General features: G+C 37.2%; 1 protein-coding gene across 1 annotated transcript in view; it reads right to left on the bottom strand.

Annotated features, from left to right (window-relative positions):
• Positions 1-15,217, bottom strand: part of LOC127626323 (rho GTPase-activating protein 39-like) — a 48,800-nt gene that overhangs the window by 15,281 nt on the left and 18,302 nt on the right. The gene's annotated exons all lie outside the window — the stretch shown is intronic.

Consider the following 15,217-nt stretch of genomic DNA (forward strand, 5'->3'; position numbering starts at 1 on the left):
TGTAAAATCAACAACTTCGAAAGCTTCTATAGAAGTCTAAATCATCTGTTCATACAGTGGATAAACTAAAAGATTTGATTTGTTAACACCTAACAGCTACTCGCAGTATTCTCACAAAGCATTTCACAACCCTTTACTTGGCTTAAAATTCATCCACACTCATTCAAATGTAATATTAAAGAATGTGTCATTATAATAATTTCCTGTCATAATTTTTGAAAGAAATGCAGAAAACAAAAAAATCACCTAACGTGTTAAAAATAAATTATTGAAGCAGAGAATTAAATACAAACTAGTAAACCCATACCGTTATGTTAGGAGGTGAACTTCTCTGTCCTGTACTAGAAAACATTTAAAAGGGATATGATTTGCCTTAGCTTTTATGTGTCCAATCAGATACCACCACAAGCGTGCAGAAAAAACCCTAAAACTTCTCTGATAAAAAAGAAAGTAAACTGAGAAGCTCAGGTGACCTCCTGCAGGGGATTTCTAATGAGTCACTTCTCAAATTAATCTTTCACCTAGTCACACTTTCTATTACACCTTATCCATTTTCTAAAACAAAAACAAAACAAAGACCCACCAAATAAAAAGTCAGAAAAAAGCAATGTGGGGGGGGGGGGGTACTATATTCAATTAATTCAACCATTAGCGTACCATGATATTCCCCCATTCCACTCTGAAACAATACAAGAACAACGGGAAATTTTAACTGCGTGGACAGCATTTCCTCTTCCATTCATTGAGGTATTTTGTTTCATTAGACTTCTTCTCTTCCCATAATTTCTCACATATTTTAACATAAAAAACCATTTAAAATGCTAGACAGATATAGCATCTCGAAAGACTGGAAGACAGCCATCTGCCAGAGCCCCAAGGGCATTGTAAAGAATGACAGATGTGACAACACAACAGTCAACAATTTTTAAAGTCTGTCACCCTGATAGAGAGACTTGACTCTTGAATCACCGTGTGTTGAGTGTTTAAATTGTGTTGGTTTTCTCAGGGTGGTGACAGAGAGACACTACTTTATGAGTGTTACCCACAAAAACAGACTGTAAACAACTGATGGATTTTTCCATTGAAATTTAGCAGTCATCTGGGTCTGGCATGATTAACTACATATTCCTTCCTATACATTTACTCACCCTAAAAACAAAGTGAATTGCTCAGTATGAAACACTCTGCAATGTTGATAATGGTTTAAAACACTACACTGAACATTTAGGAGAAATGTTTATGTAAGGACTACAGGTGCAACATGTTGAGAGTTATGGCCATGTGAGCAAGCAACAAGCTCAATTTCCTGTTATGAGGAATACTAATAGTTATAAAATAGTTTAAAGGGCAGTTTAAAGTACTAATACCAGCTAATTATAAGGAAATTGCTTAGAAATATCTTGTGAAACATTCATTTAATGTATTTTCAAAATGATAAAGATTTTTGTTTTGTGTTATAATCTATAAAAGACTGCTTGATGAGCAGTATTCAATAATTTTGTAAAGAGTCTGTTAATGGCAGTGACCATTCCTCAAAAAAGTCAGAAAGTACTGATTAAACAACTACAACATTTAATTTGCATTTACACCTTTAACCCTTAAATGCACTGGGATTCCACCAAACACTCTAACATATTCAAGTCAAGTTTTTATTGTCATTCAACCATATACAGTTTGTACAGTACACAGTGAAACGAGACAATGTTCCTCCAGGACCATGGTGCTACATAAAACAACATAGGACAAACACAGAACCACATGAGACTACACAGACTAAATAACATACCTATATAAAGTGCACGTGCAAACGTGTGCAAAAAGTATGGGACAGTACAATAAATTAAAAAAAAGTAACAGGACAATAGGCACAGTGAGAGACAGTGCAGCGCTGACAGTACACAGTACAGTACACAGTAGTGCAAAAAGATGACAGTTTCTAAAAATGCCAAATGTAAACATAACATACAATGAGATAGTGTTCTATGCACATAGCAGTTATTGAGGTAGCAGCCAGGTATAAAGTGACAATAATTAAAGTGCAACTCAGGACATGTGTGTGTGTCAGTCCAGTCTCTGAGCATATGCAGAAATCGCGGGGGTCAGGACCCCCCCTATCTGAGGGTTGTCCCCCCCTAAAATATCATTAAAATATGTGTATTGTAAATAATATAATGATATATTCTTAAAATAATTGTTTAAGAAATAAAATAATACAAATGCAAACGGGGCAACAACAAAAAACCCCTTTGTGTCCCCTTCAAAAATTGCTCTTGAGAATTGTTATGGTTATTGTCCCCCAAAACATTTTGATGAAATTTTCACCCCTGTCTCTGAGTATTGAGGAGTCTGATGGTTTGAGGGAAGAAGCTGTTACACAGTCTGGCCGTGAGGGCCCGAATGCTTCGGTACCTCTTGCCAGACGGCATTAGGGTGAAGACTTTGTGTGAGGGGCGTGTGGGGTCATCCACAATGCTGGTTGCTTTGCTGATGCAGTGTTTTTTTATAAATGTCTTTGATGGAGGGAAGAGAGACCCCGATGATCTTCTCAGCTGTCCTCACTATCCTCTGCTGGGCTTTGCGGTCCAAAACGGTGCAAGTCCCAAACCAGGCAGTGATGCAGTTGCTCAGGATGCTCTCAATAGTCCCTCTATAGAATGTAGTGAGGATGGGCTTTCCTCAGCCTTCGAAGAAAGTAGAGACGCTACTGGGCTTTCTTGGTAATAGACCTGGTGTTGAGGGACCAGGTGAGGTTCTCCACCAGGTGAACACCAAGGAATTTGGTGCTCTTGACGATCTCCAGAAGGAGTCATCGATGTTCAGCGGAGAGTGGTCACTCTGTGCTCTCCTAAATTCAACAACCATCTCTTTTGTTTTGTCCACATTCAGAGACAGGTTGTGGCCGTTAGCCGCTGCACCTCCTCTCTGTATGCTGACTCGTCGTTCTTGCTGAGGAGACTCACCACGGTCGTGTCATCGGCGAACTTAATGATGTGGTTCGAGCCGTGCATGGCTGCACAGTCGTGAGTCAGTCCAGGATCCAGTTGCAGAGGGAGGTGTCCAGGCCCAGCAGGTTCAGCTTTCCAATCAGGTGCTGAGGAATTATTGTGTTGAATGCTGAGCTAAAGTCTATGAACAGCATTCGAAAGTATGAGTCCTTTTTATCTAGGTGGGTGAGGGCCAGATGGAAGGCGGTGGAGATGGCGTCGTCTGTTGAACAGTTTGGACGATACGCGAACTGCAGTGGGTCTAGTGAGGAGGCCAGCTGGGTCTTAATGTGCCTCATGACGAGCCTCTCGAAGCACTTCATGATGATGGGTGTGAGTGCGATGGGACGGTAGTCGTTGAGGCAGGACACTGAAGACTTCTTTGGCATGGGGACGATGGTGGTGGCCTTGAAGCACGTTGGAACGACGGCGATGTTGAAGATGTCGGTAAGAACATCTGCCAGCTGGTCTGCACATCCTCTGAGCACTCTGCCAGGAATGTTTTCTGGTCCAGCAGCCTTCCGTGGGTTGACTCTACGTAGAGGCTTCTGGTTGGAGCGTGTGGTGATGGTCTTGGAGAATGTGACATCTTCAATGCACTTGCTGATGTAGCTGGTCACTGATGCTGTGTATTCCTCCAAGTTGGTAGAGTCGCCATATGTTGCAGCCTCCCTGAACATGTGCCAGTCAGTACACTCAAAACAGTCCTGAAGAGCAGAGATGGCTCCTGCTGGCCAGGTTTTCACCTGCTTCTGGAGTGGTTTTGTGCATCTGACGAGTAGTCTGTATGCTGGAATTAGCATAACAGAGATGTGGTCTGAGTAGCCGAGGTGGGGTCGGGGCTCCGCCCGGTACGCGCCTGGGATGTACGCGCCAAGATCAAGCGTGTCCACATACTGATGGCATTTAGGGAGCACTGTCTTGAGATTCGTATGGTTTAAATCTCCGGCGACAATAAACAGTCCGTCAGGGTGAGCGTTCTGCAGTTCACTCATAGCCCCATACACTTCACAGAGCGCTTCCTTAGCGTTAGCGCTGGGGGAATGTGAACTCCGGTTATAATAACAGTGGTGAATTCCCGTGGTAAATAAAAAGGTCTGCATCTAACAGTCACAAGCTCCACCAGCGATGAGCAGTAACAAGAGACTAGCATAGAGTTATTTGGTTATTTGCACCATTCTGTATTGATGTAAGCACACAAGCCACCACCGCGAGTCTTACCGCACAGAGCTGCATTTCTTTCGGCACGAAACGAGATGAGCCCATCTGGCTGAGCCCGTCTAGCTGAGTGCCGGGTCTTTAGAGATCCGGCACTTAAATTTATCAGAATTGGATCTACAAAATGCCCAGCTAGTGTAAAATTTTTGAAATATTTTTAAGACAATTAGAAAATAATAGAATAAAATATATTTTGATATATATATATATATAGTTTTATTTTTCATAAATAAAAGAGATAATGCAACAGATCAGGACACATCTTGTGTGGTTATCTAGTTATTACTCTCACATGGAAATTTCAAGAGATGCAACTGGCTGTCAAACACATATTGAGTTACAGATGAGATACACATAAGCTACACATAAGTATTTTCTCAGGCACTTATTGAGCCTAAATAGATGCAAAACTTACATAATTTCAGTAGTACACCAAAATTACAATAGTCATATCATACTGTTTGGGTGTTACACTTCCATTTTGTTTTTTCATCAAATAGCAATGTCAAATGTAAATCAAGTCAATCAATGAAACAACAGCGCCACCTTGAGTAACAAAACGCATGTATAATAAATGTGTGTACACAAAATCAGTTGACTCACTCAGGAACACGAAGGCTGGAGAAGATTCTTTGGCAAACAAAAATACTGCCCCTAACAGTTAGTATTTAGTTTAAACTGACAAAAACTGCGAAAACTCTCGAAGTTGATATGGTAAACCTGTTCAAACATGTCTCCAAAATGACAGTAAGTTTATACATTGTCTTGAAGCCTTTGTGTGAAACTAGACACATATTGGTATTACCCTTTGACATTTATCTGGCATCAACCACATAAACATGTAAAAACTATGGCTGGGGGATATGGCAATAAAAATAAAATCTCGATTTGTATCAAACTTATGGACGATTCACAATTTGATTTTTTCAACATTTAAATGTACTCCAACATGATTCAAATTGTATGTTCTTTATTAGAATGCGAGGCAACCTGGATAGAGAAATCAGAGTTATTTTCATTATAGGAAACAAATAAAAATTTACAAATGCACAAGTTGTCAACACAGTGTAAAATCTAATAAACCCAGATGTTCAGAAATAACAGAATAAGCAAACTGTAAAATAATTCTTAGCCAGTGTAGGTATTCATTATATCTAAACCACGTCTGTCTAGAAAGTTATCTAGAAATCAATATCTATAATTGATCACGTTTGTCTAGAAAGTACTCACTGTATATCAAACAATTTGTGTGTATATTCATAAACCCCTTCAGATGGATACTGTTACGAATGGAGGTAAACGAGGAGAGAGGATCTAAATGCAAACTACTTTGTTAACTACTTTATTAACATATTAGGGCGGTCTATCGTTCTGTTACGAATGGAGGCAAACGAGGAGAGAGGATCTAAATGTCTATTAATGTCTATTAATTGTTTAAATGTCTATAAACAAACACAAAGGAAAACCCTCAATGGGGAAATAAACACAAGGCTGAGGAACTGAGGAACTGAGGCACGCACGCATGCACGCACGCACCGAAACCAATGATAAACTAATGAGGACAGGTGAAAACAATGACAGAGAACACGAACGCTAACAGGGAGACTGTGGAGCTAAACAAAGGACAAAAGTGAAAATTACGGAAAACAAAAGGGACAAAAAAGGTAAACAAAGGGCAACGGTGAAACAAGACAAGGTATCCCTAACAGATACGCGCCTCTAGCGAAATAATTTATCATTACAACTCAACTCACAAATGACCAAGTCAAAATGATCGCTTGCCTAATTGGCTATAGATGCAGTACACTTGAAACACGTCACAGAACAAAGCAATAATTAGTGATCTATATGAATCATCATGGCAAAAGGAGCGGTGGATGTTTGATTCTCCCATATTTAGCCTCTCCATGATTTGAAATGAAGCGCCCATAACTGTCATATAACGCTTTTTTATGGGTAAAAAGAAAAGGAGTCCCGTTCATCAACATTACACTGAGGTCAGTCTTAATCCAGTGTATACCTGAATAATGGACGAAGTTGAGCTACAAAAACACTGTGTACAGTTACCACTGTTTTTTATATCAGTCTCCATGTTCTTAACCTGTCACGTTTATTTTAACAAGCCACACACGTGCAGCTGATCAGATCGGGAGCAGCATTAAGACAAACGCTATGAATTATTTTTCTCTTCTTATTCAGCCTTTGGTAGATTTACAACATATTATCTATCTATTATCTATTATAGCGTTTGCAATATTTTCATGCAAAATCTCGATTTCAATAAAAAAAAAAATTGTGTCAAAACGTAAATTCAAATGAATCTGAAAAATCTGGAAACATGCCCAGCCCTAGTCAAAACACATATATGCACACCCCTGTAAAAGACAGCAAATATACAAGTGTGAAAAAGCTTTAAAATGAGACTGAGAGAGAGAAACTGAGAAAACGTGAGATTAGTCATGGGAGGCCGCTTTGGTTGGTATTAGAAACAACTTCGGCATTCCTTCCACTGATCACTCAAAGGCAATGAGATTGTTTAAATAGGGGGACAATGCATGGTTGTGCAACCGTCATGACGATGGTGTTCTTACCGTAATGTTCCATAATAAGATCCTTGGGGAGTGGGAGTTTGGTTGCTACCAACTAGACCATTAAACATGTAATATAAATGTATTACAAAATAAAAGACTAGCCCACTGAACATGCTTTCTTAACAAATGTTCTAGGATAATTTATAATTTTTGCCCTTTCCATGAATAATAGAAAACATATCTGGACAATGCGTCTAAAACTCTTCCCCATGTAAAGTGGAAAACTGAGATAATAGGCTATTTTCATCTTTGGGACAGGAAGAGGAAATGTGATCTATAGCAAAGCCTTAAACATACTGTAGCTCAGAGTTGACAATACTCTTCTAAACAGATGTGAAAAACCTAGTGACATTAACATACAATTATATACATGTTTCACAAATAAAAAAATACTCACTCCAAACCCCAAGTAATCATTCTTCAACATAAGGTCAGTGAGTGTGTTTATAAGCACATCACACCGATAACTACAGAATAATGGTTTCATAAAAGTAATTCTCTGATTTTGACCTCAAACCGTGAAGAGGCATGTGCAGTTTGGCACAACACTTGTGCACATTGGATAAGTTCGTAAGGACATTGGTAAAGGTGTTTACATGTGACGAATATCAGTGTAATGGGCAAATCAGTAGGGCTCCAACTTACAATTATTTTTATCTAACATTTGTAGATTGATTATTCGACCATTCGGACGATTACTGCAACAGTTAATCATTAGCTCTTAACCGACAATTCACCTTGTGCCTTGAGTTATGAAGTTGTATAAAACATGCTTACTAAAAATAAAGAATGAAAACATCGATGAAAGCATCAAACAAGATATATTTACCTTAGAAGCAACATACAGCCTATGATATTTAGACTAACCTTCAGAGAATATATCTTAAATATGTGTATTTCTTGGGTATATGTGTATATTATATGTTCATATTTCTGCCAGTGCAGTTAAGACAAAATAGACTTATATTTAATATTATAATTAACATTCTTTGAAAACGTTTTAATATCTTCTGCGTATAGGTTTTCAAGTAAATGTACATTGTTTTAAGTTTTAGATATTTATTTTGGAAAACAAGCTAAAAAAGGACTAATTAAAAACATATTTTGTTGCACTGTATAATGGGCTAAATTACCCTCTTTTTAACATTTTGATCCATCTTTAACTCACCAAAAACAAACTCTCTCTTAATAGAACTGCGTCTCGCCGATTTTTTCACGCTAACATACACACCGCGACACATATATTATGATTCAATAAGTCTTGAGCCATCACGTTGCACTTAGTAGATAGAGCTGCGGCAAATGCGTGCAAGGGATGAGCACCTTCGTGCATGAGTGTCCATCACCCGCCATCAGTTTAAAACTTTTTTTACATGACTCATAGAAGCGGTGTTGACTGCACAGAGAAATCCCAGTTTCAGAGTTTCTGCTTATTTGCATGACCTGCTTCCTTATTATTTGAACTTTAATAAAGGACGTGTTCAAGATAGGGTGCTGGGTTGTTTACTTTTTAGATGCTCTTACAGCAAGTTTTGCTCCAGTGACTCGCCACATCTGCTTGATTTCCCAATGACACTGCTTATGTATTTACTTTTGTATTTTTGTATAATTCCCTCATACTTTGCAATCTACATCACCTTAAGCTGTTTGGAAAGTTTGGAGTGCGTCTGGACTGTGAGCTCGAGCTGAACAACTTATACCCAAACAGATTTATTTATTTATTTTTTTATTGTCGATGTTGTCGATAGCATCAATTAATCATTTCAGCCCAAATAATCAGTTTAAGAATGAGCATGTTAACACGCTCAATGATAACTTGTTGCTACTAAAAGCTTTTTAACTTGAAAAACAATGCTCAATGAAACAATCCTGAGGTCCTTTAAAGTCATGAGGTGCAAACAGCTGAGCACCTATCTTCACTGAGCCAGTAAGTCTGGATCTTAACATACCCCACACGTGACCAGCCCGTCCTCGCCCTACACACCCTGCTATAGATCTGACCAGCGGCACCATTTGCTTATAAGAAACACCAGAGCAACTTATTGACCTGACAGACAGACGTCTTTCTCATTTTTAAAAGCTCAGACAATTTTAAAAAGCTCAGACAATCATAGTAAAAGTTGTCCATACATCTCCAATGGTTAAATGAATGTCTTCTAAAGCAAAACAATCGCTTTGGGTGAGAAATATATTTAAGTCCTTTTTACTATAATGTTTTACTTACGGTCACTCTCCGATGCGCATACGAGAGGGAACTCGGTTGACACTGTCTTCATTTTGGAGGACATTAATTTAACCACTGGACACACATGGATTAATTTTATTAAGATGGTCTGTGCTTTTTGGAGCTTTAAAGTGCTGATCACAATCCACTTGCATTGTATGGGCCTAAAGAGCTTCTAAAAATCTTAGTTTTTTACTGAAGAAATAATGTCATACACATCTGTGAAGGCATGAGGGTGAGAAAATTATTAATTTAAAATTTTTAAGTGCAATAAAACATGACAACATAAGGGGTGGGTATCACTAATGGTCTTATGGTCTACATTTAAAATCTGCTCTCTAATGCCCCAGAAAAGGCAGTCAGCAGGGGCCATCTCGGCATATGGACAATGAGATGCCTCTGAAATCTCAGCACTAATCTACATCTGTTGATATGAAATCAAATAGCATGAGAATGTATGGATTTGGTTACAGCTGTGAAAACCACCTCTTCTCACACGAAAAGTACACACACTGTACAGAGAACACATGCACAATGTACAGAGCAATAGGCTCTCAAAAGCGTAACCAAAAGATGTGAAAATATTTCATGAGAGATGATCATGGTTGTGGATGAAAAGTGAGGTTAAAACAATTAAAATATTGGTATTAACCATTGTGCGTCAATAAAAAAAAGTTACTCAGAGGTCCTTAGAGGGCAATAATGTCCACGTCAAAAAACTGCCATAAAAATATTATATATTAATATTATTTAGCACTTTTCATTGATTTTTTAACCATCATCAGTCCTGATCATACCTTCCAATTATTCATACATTTTCAGGATTTTAACCCTTTAAATGCCAGTTTGTTTACATATTTTGTGTACTCAGTGTGTAATAGATGTATTCAACTGAGGTTGAAAATATCAAATTCCCCCCAAAATACACACCTTTGGCAAAATTTCACAATAACACAGCCAAAATGATTGAAAAAATACAAATGAAAAATACAAAAATGTCCCAAAGGTCACACAAGGGTTAAGTATTGGTCAACTAGACAAATAGATGTCCATAAATAGTCAGAATGCACTTGTAAGTTCAGCCAACATTACTATATCTAAATATATTTTTGATATAAATAAACACTATCCCTAACCAGACAGAGAGGGTTTCACAGCTATTGACAGGGGAGCTTGTAGATACAGGCAGCAGTCTGTTCTCAGTGTATTTTAAGCGACACCAAAGGCATGACTTAAATAAAACAAAAGACAGTAGAAAATTGCTCTACTTTCATAGACAATCTGTGTTAGGCCATTGAGTAGCTTCAATGTATTAGAGTACAGAATCTTTAAGGAATCTCTTTACAGGTTAATGTTTATGACAATTTAAAAGTTTAAATCATGAAAAGACAGATGATTTCTGAAATACACCCCTTTAAAGAGATATTTTGAGTTCAATACAAGTTAAGCACAATCAACAACATTTGTGGCATAATGTTGGTTACCACAAAAACAAATTTCGACCTGCTCCTACTTCTCTTAAAAAAACAAGTACAAATCTGAGCTAGTGGGTGGACGATATGACCAAAACCTTATATTATGATACGAGTAAAATTTATATCATGAAAATGATATATAATCACTGTGGCATGGGGAGGCGTGGTCATGTGTCTGCCTTACCGCTCTTCCTCTCCCACAGACAGACACAGAACCACATAGGTGTATAAATATAAACTCTTCTGGCAAAAAATATGAATTAAAGCAGAGCACATCTTTTAAGGTAATAAAATATAAGTTTTAACAGAAGTTATTTAATCAAAATCTTTTATAAAATCAAACTTCACATTTCTGCCTTTAAACCCACCAAAAATTGTCTCCATTAACTTATATTGCAGTGTCTCACTGTAACCTCGATTGTTGCTATTCTTTTCTTTTTAAAGAATGGGCCAGTTATTATTTTTGGTAAATAAATTCATGCCACAAATGATGTTGATTGAGATAACATTGTATTGAATCTGGAATATTTATTTAATGATACTCCCCAAGATAGCTAAAATATTTTAAATGTGGCCTATTTAATGCTACCCACTCTAAACATGTACAAATTAAATATTAACCGATGTTTGCAATCTCAGCTATTTATGTTTCAAACGTTCTCCCAGACATTTCCTAAATTAAAGTTCAAAACATGACCAGAGTGAAAGTGAGAGCACAAGGCTGGCATATAAAAGTGTTGTCTCTCTTTTATGGCTTTCACTTTTGGTATTTAAACCATTTTACAGCGGGTTTCAATACCTTCTGAGAAATCCCCCAAAATACTGAGGTCATCAGTATGACAACTGTTATCTATGCAATGACGTGCAAAATAGCAGTAGCTATTATTCATTCAATCATCAACTTATTATACACAGATAAAATACAATAAAGAGATCTGTCTTTCACTTATACCCTAACTATTCAGATTTTGACTTAACTTCTTTTATGGAAAGTGTATTAAATCATCTGTCCACAAAGAGAAGGTTGTATTAGGCTGGTTGTTAATTTCTTGTCTTTGATCCAGCACCTATTCATACTATGGGAAACCCTAAAAGTTGGTCTTCAGGGATTTGCGTGCTGAACTAAACCCTTGTCATCCTATAGCAGCCACTCAGCCTGGGGTCTCTCTGCATGACAAAAGAATTTAGTGACCCGTTCACAACTTCCCCAGGTCACTCCTGGGTTATATTACACCACTGTGTCACATGGCAAGGAAGTACGGAGGACACCCCCTAATCTCCTATCTTCTCGCCATGGTTACTTTACTAAATGCTTGACTGCTAGACACTGCTAAATAATCCCTTGCGATCTTCAGTGCAGATGTTCCAGTGTAGTGGAAAAAGTAAGCTCCCTTTTTCTCAACAGTTAATAACTTGGCTAAAACACCCCCACCCTGCCACCCATTTATCATTCAAACAGGATCTGATTATGTATGTGTGTGTGCCTGTGTTAGTGTTTGTTTATGGGGATTGATGTGCAGTTTAAGGTATTTTTTCTGACTAAGGTCAAGCCCCACTAACTTGTTCCAGAGCTATGTGCTGGAGGGGTGAGTGTGATAAATACCAGATTTAGCACTTTGTTCATCAATCAGAGGATGCTGCTTGTACCAAACACATCATATGATAACACAGATGGTGCTGTTTGGATCACTGTCAGGCTGATTTTTATGACCACTCCTTAAATGATATTTTTTGATGGCCAAACAAAGGAAAGAGTCTTTGGAGACTCCTTCCTCTTGAGGTATGAAACAAAAACAATTAGGCTTCTGTTTTGCAATACATCAATAATAATTATACAATAATTGCGCAAAATTACTTCTCTTTATTTTGGTGTATACAAACCTGGCACAGCAGGAGCCAAAAATGCTTCTTTCAACGTGTGGAATAGCTGAATAATTTGACAGGTGATATTTCACCGAGAAAATATCAGTGAGAGTTTATAACACTTACTAGGCAAAATGTAATGCTTATTAGGACTGGGTAAACATATACATTTTCCAATGCATCACAAACTTAATTTGAACAATCTAGCTTTAAATTTTTAAACTAAGATTGATCTTTTAATCTATGTGGCAACTTTCAAAATCTGTGATTCTGTGAGTAAATCACTTGCATGCGACAAAGTTTTTGCACTATGAAACTAAAAACACTGGCTGGTAAACCTACCGGTGATTGAGTATATTGCTGAAGAACTTCAGCATTTTCCAGAGAGTTTGAGGACATATGCTCTGAAATACTAAAATGTATTTATCGCTATTAACTATGAAAAATTATGTGATTAATCTTGATTAACCCTCTTGGGTCGACGGACGCGTCGGCACGTCCTGCTGGATATTTTCGTCATTACAGCAGAAACAACTTAAAATACTCCGTCATTTTTGGGTATACAGACAAGTGTAAGATATCATTAGAGACTATAAAGGGTCTACTTTTATTTGTGTGCACTCACAATAACAAAAAAATCTTGTGCTTTTGTAAAATAAAGAAAATAAAAAGGGTGAGCTGTCAGATGTCTCTGTGTTCACGAGCATATTTCTGAAACACGTCACTAAAATGAACTTAAACTCCGCGAATTCTTCTCACACAAACATGAAACATGTCTAAAGAAAGCTTAAAATGTCTACTTTTAAATAAGACAATTCAAATTTAAAACAATTATTCTCCTGCAATGTAATCTGTATGAAACATAGCGATGTACGGTTTTCCTGGCTCAGCTTCATTATCTGTAATGTGATCCCACCCACCAGCAGAGCACGCCATTCATACGCTAATGTGCTGAGACGATCAAGGGAAATGTACACTCCCCCGACTGCAAGATTTTATGTAAACACAACACAACTGAACTTTTCTGCATGCTTGTAAACTCCTGGATGTAAGGATGAGTTAAAATTTTCCTCAGAAGAAGAGCGGGACTCAGATGAACATTTGTATTTTGAAGAGAGATTTGATCCAGCAGAGGATACAATTTCAAACAAGTAAGTCAATTAGTTTTCATTAGCTGACATGCTGTTTTATATAAACGTACATATTTTACTAGTGGTACTGTTTCCAGACAGGATTCAAAGTATTGACATTTGAAATATGTCCTATTAGGCAAGTTTTATTTACATGTAAATGTTGTTATTTACATTGTATGCTGTATGAAATAAATATGATATGTAATATGATATAAAAATAATATGAATGTTTAGATTATATTTTAATGTGTTTATGCTGCCTCCTTATCATCAACAAAGCTTGTGCTTGCAAATATGTGTTCAGGTTAAAGTGTAGGTCAGTGTAGGTCTAAAATTAACTTAAACTTAAAACTTGATTTTGATCATTAAGTCTCCTCACATTCATTCTCTTTGTCACATTCCTCATTGATAGGCCCAGAGGAGGGGTCTTTGTGTCCTCAGGTGTAAAACACATAAATATTCGTGATAGTTCACGCCTCCTCGCATATGACCACTCAACACTAAAATTGTCTTACAAAAGTTAAATGACTATATTGTTTTGTATGAATGATTGATCAGGATGATTTTCACATCATTTTGTAGCAAAGACTCTAGGCTACAAGATCCAGTTCTCAAAAGTCTTGTGGACAAACGTTTATTATGTGTTATATGGCCTTATTTCAGTGACTTAAAATTTTAGTTTTTTCAAAAACCACGCATAAACGTTATTTTCTCAAAAATACAAACCTGTAAATACATGTTGCTCACATGTTATTGTAGCCCATTTGTGATGAATACAGTGTTATCAGACTTTAGCCATTAATATGTTTTTAAGCAACTGAAAAAAGCACAAATGTCAAGGCATGTCAAAACTTCTCCAGGGCCCAAAACACCCTCAGACCCCAGAGGGTTAAACATTTTAATTGTCTAACAGCACTAAATATATGAAATTCTATGACATATATATTGATGGACAACATGGATTTGTACATTTTTAAAAAGCTCAAATGTACCAGGTGAAATTAATAATAAAATATAGTTGGAAATGTATGTTTTCATAACTTAGTAAGAAGGATTCCTGTATAATTAACCACATTAGCTGAGAGAGAATTTCTTTCAAATGTAAGCAATATGGATATTATTACTGAAGTAAGCTCATATCAATTGGAAACAAATCAAATCAGATCAAAATTTAAATCTAATCTAATCGAAACTTTGTGAATCGGAATCGAACTGGGAAATCTGTATCAATACCTAGCTCTAACGCATATGTCCTCTTCTTTGTTATTTTCGATGGTTTTGGAACTTGCAGCCCTTGAAATCAATTAAAATGTTAGCATCCCACTATATTAGGCACAATGCCTGGAGCTGTAGTTACAGGCTTTGATTGTCACACACACACAGCTGTCCATTGTTTTGGGTAGATTACATGACCTTTGAAAAATGTGAGTCATCCGTAAGGAGGCATAGACGTGTGGGGTTTCCGAGAGAGCCGTACTGTTGCTCGTGAGAATTTGAAACACCCATCAATCTGCATTGTAGGCCATGCAGTGGGAGGAGATGAGTGGTTTGTTGCCCTTCTAGTTTTACTAAAGGGCAAAAATGTTGAAAGCAGTCATGTGTCTGAACCAAATACAGAGGAAAGGTAATGACACTACTATGCACCACAAGTAGCCACAATATTTCAAAATTAGCCCTAACTGTTATGATATTGGACTCCATTAACTCTTTTTCCATGGATGGATATAAA

The sequence above is a fragment of the Xyrauchen texanus genome, chromosome 32, assembly GCF_025860055.1.
Source record: "Xyrauchen texanus isolate HMW12.3.18 chromosome 32, RBS_HiC_50CHRs, whole genome shotgun sequence".
Classification (NCBI taxonomy): Eukaryota; Metazoa; Chordata; class Actinopteri; order Cypriniformes; family Catostomidae; genus Xyrauchen; species Xyrauchen texanus.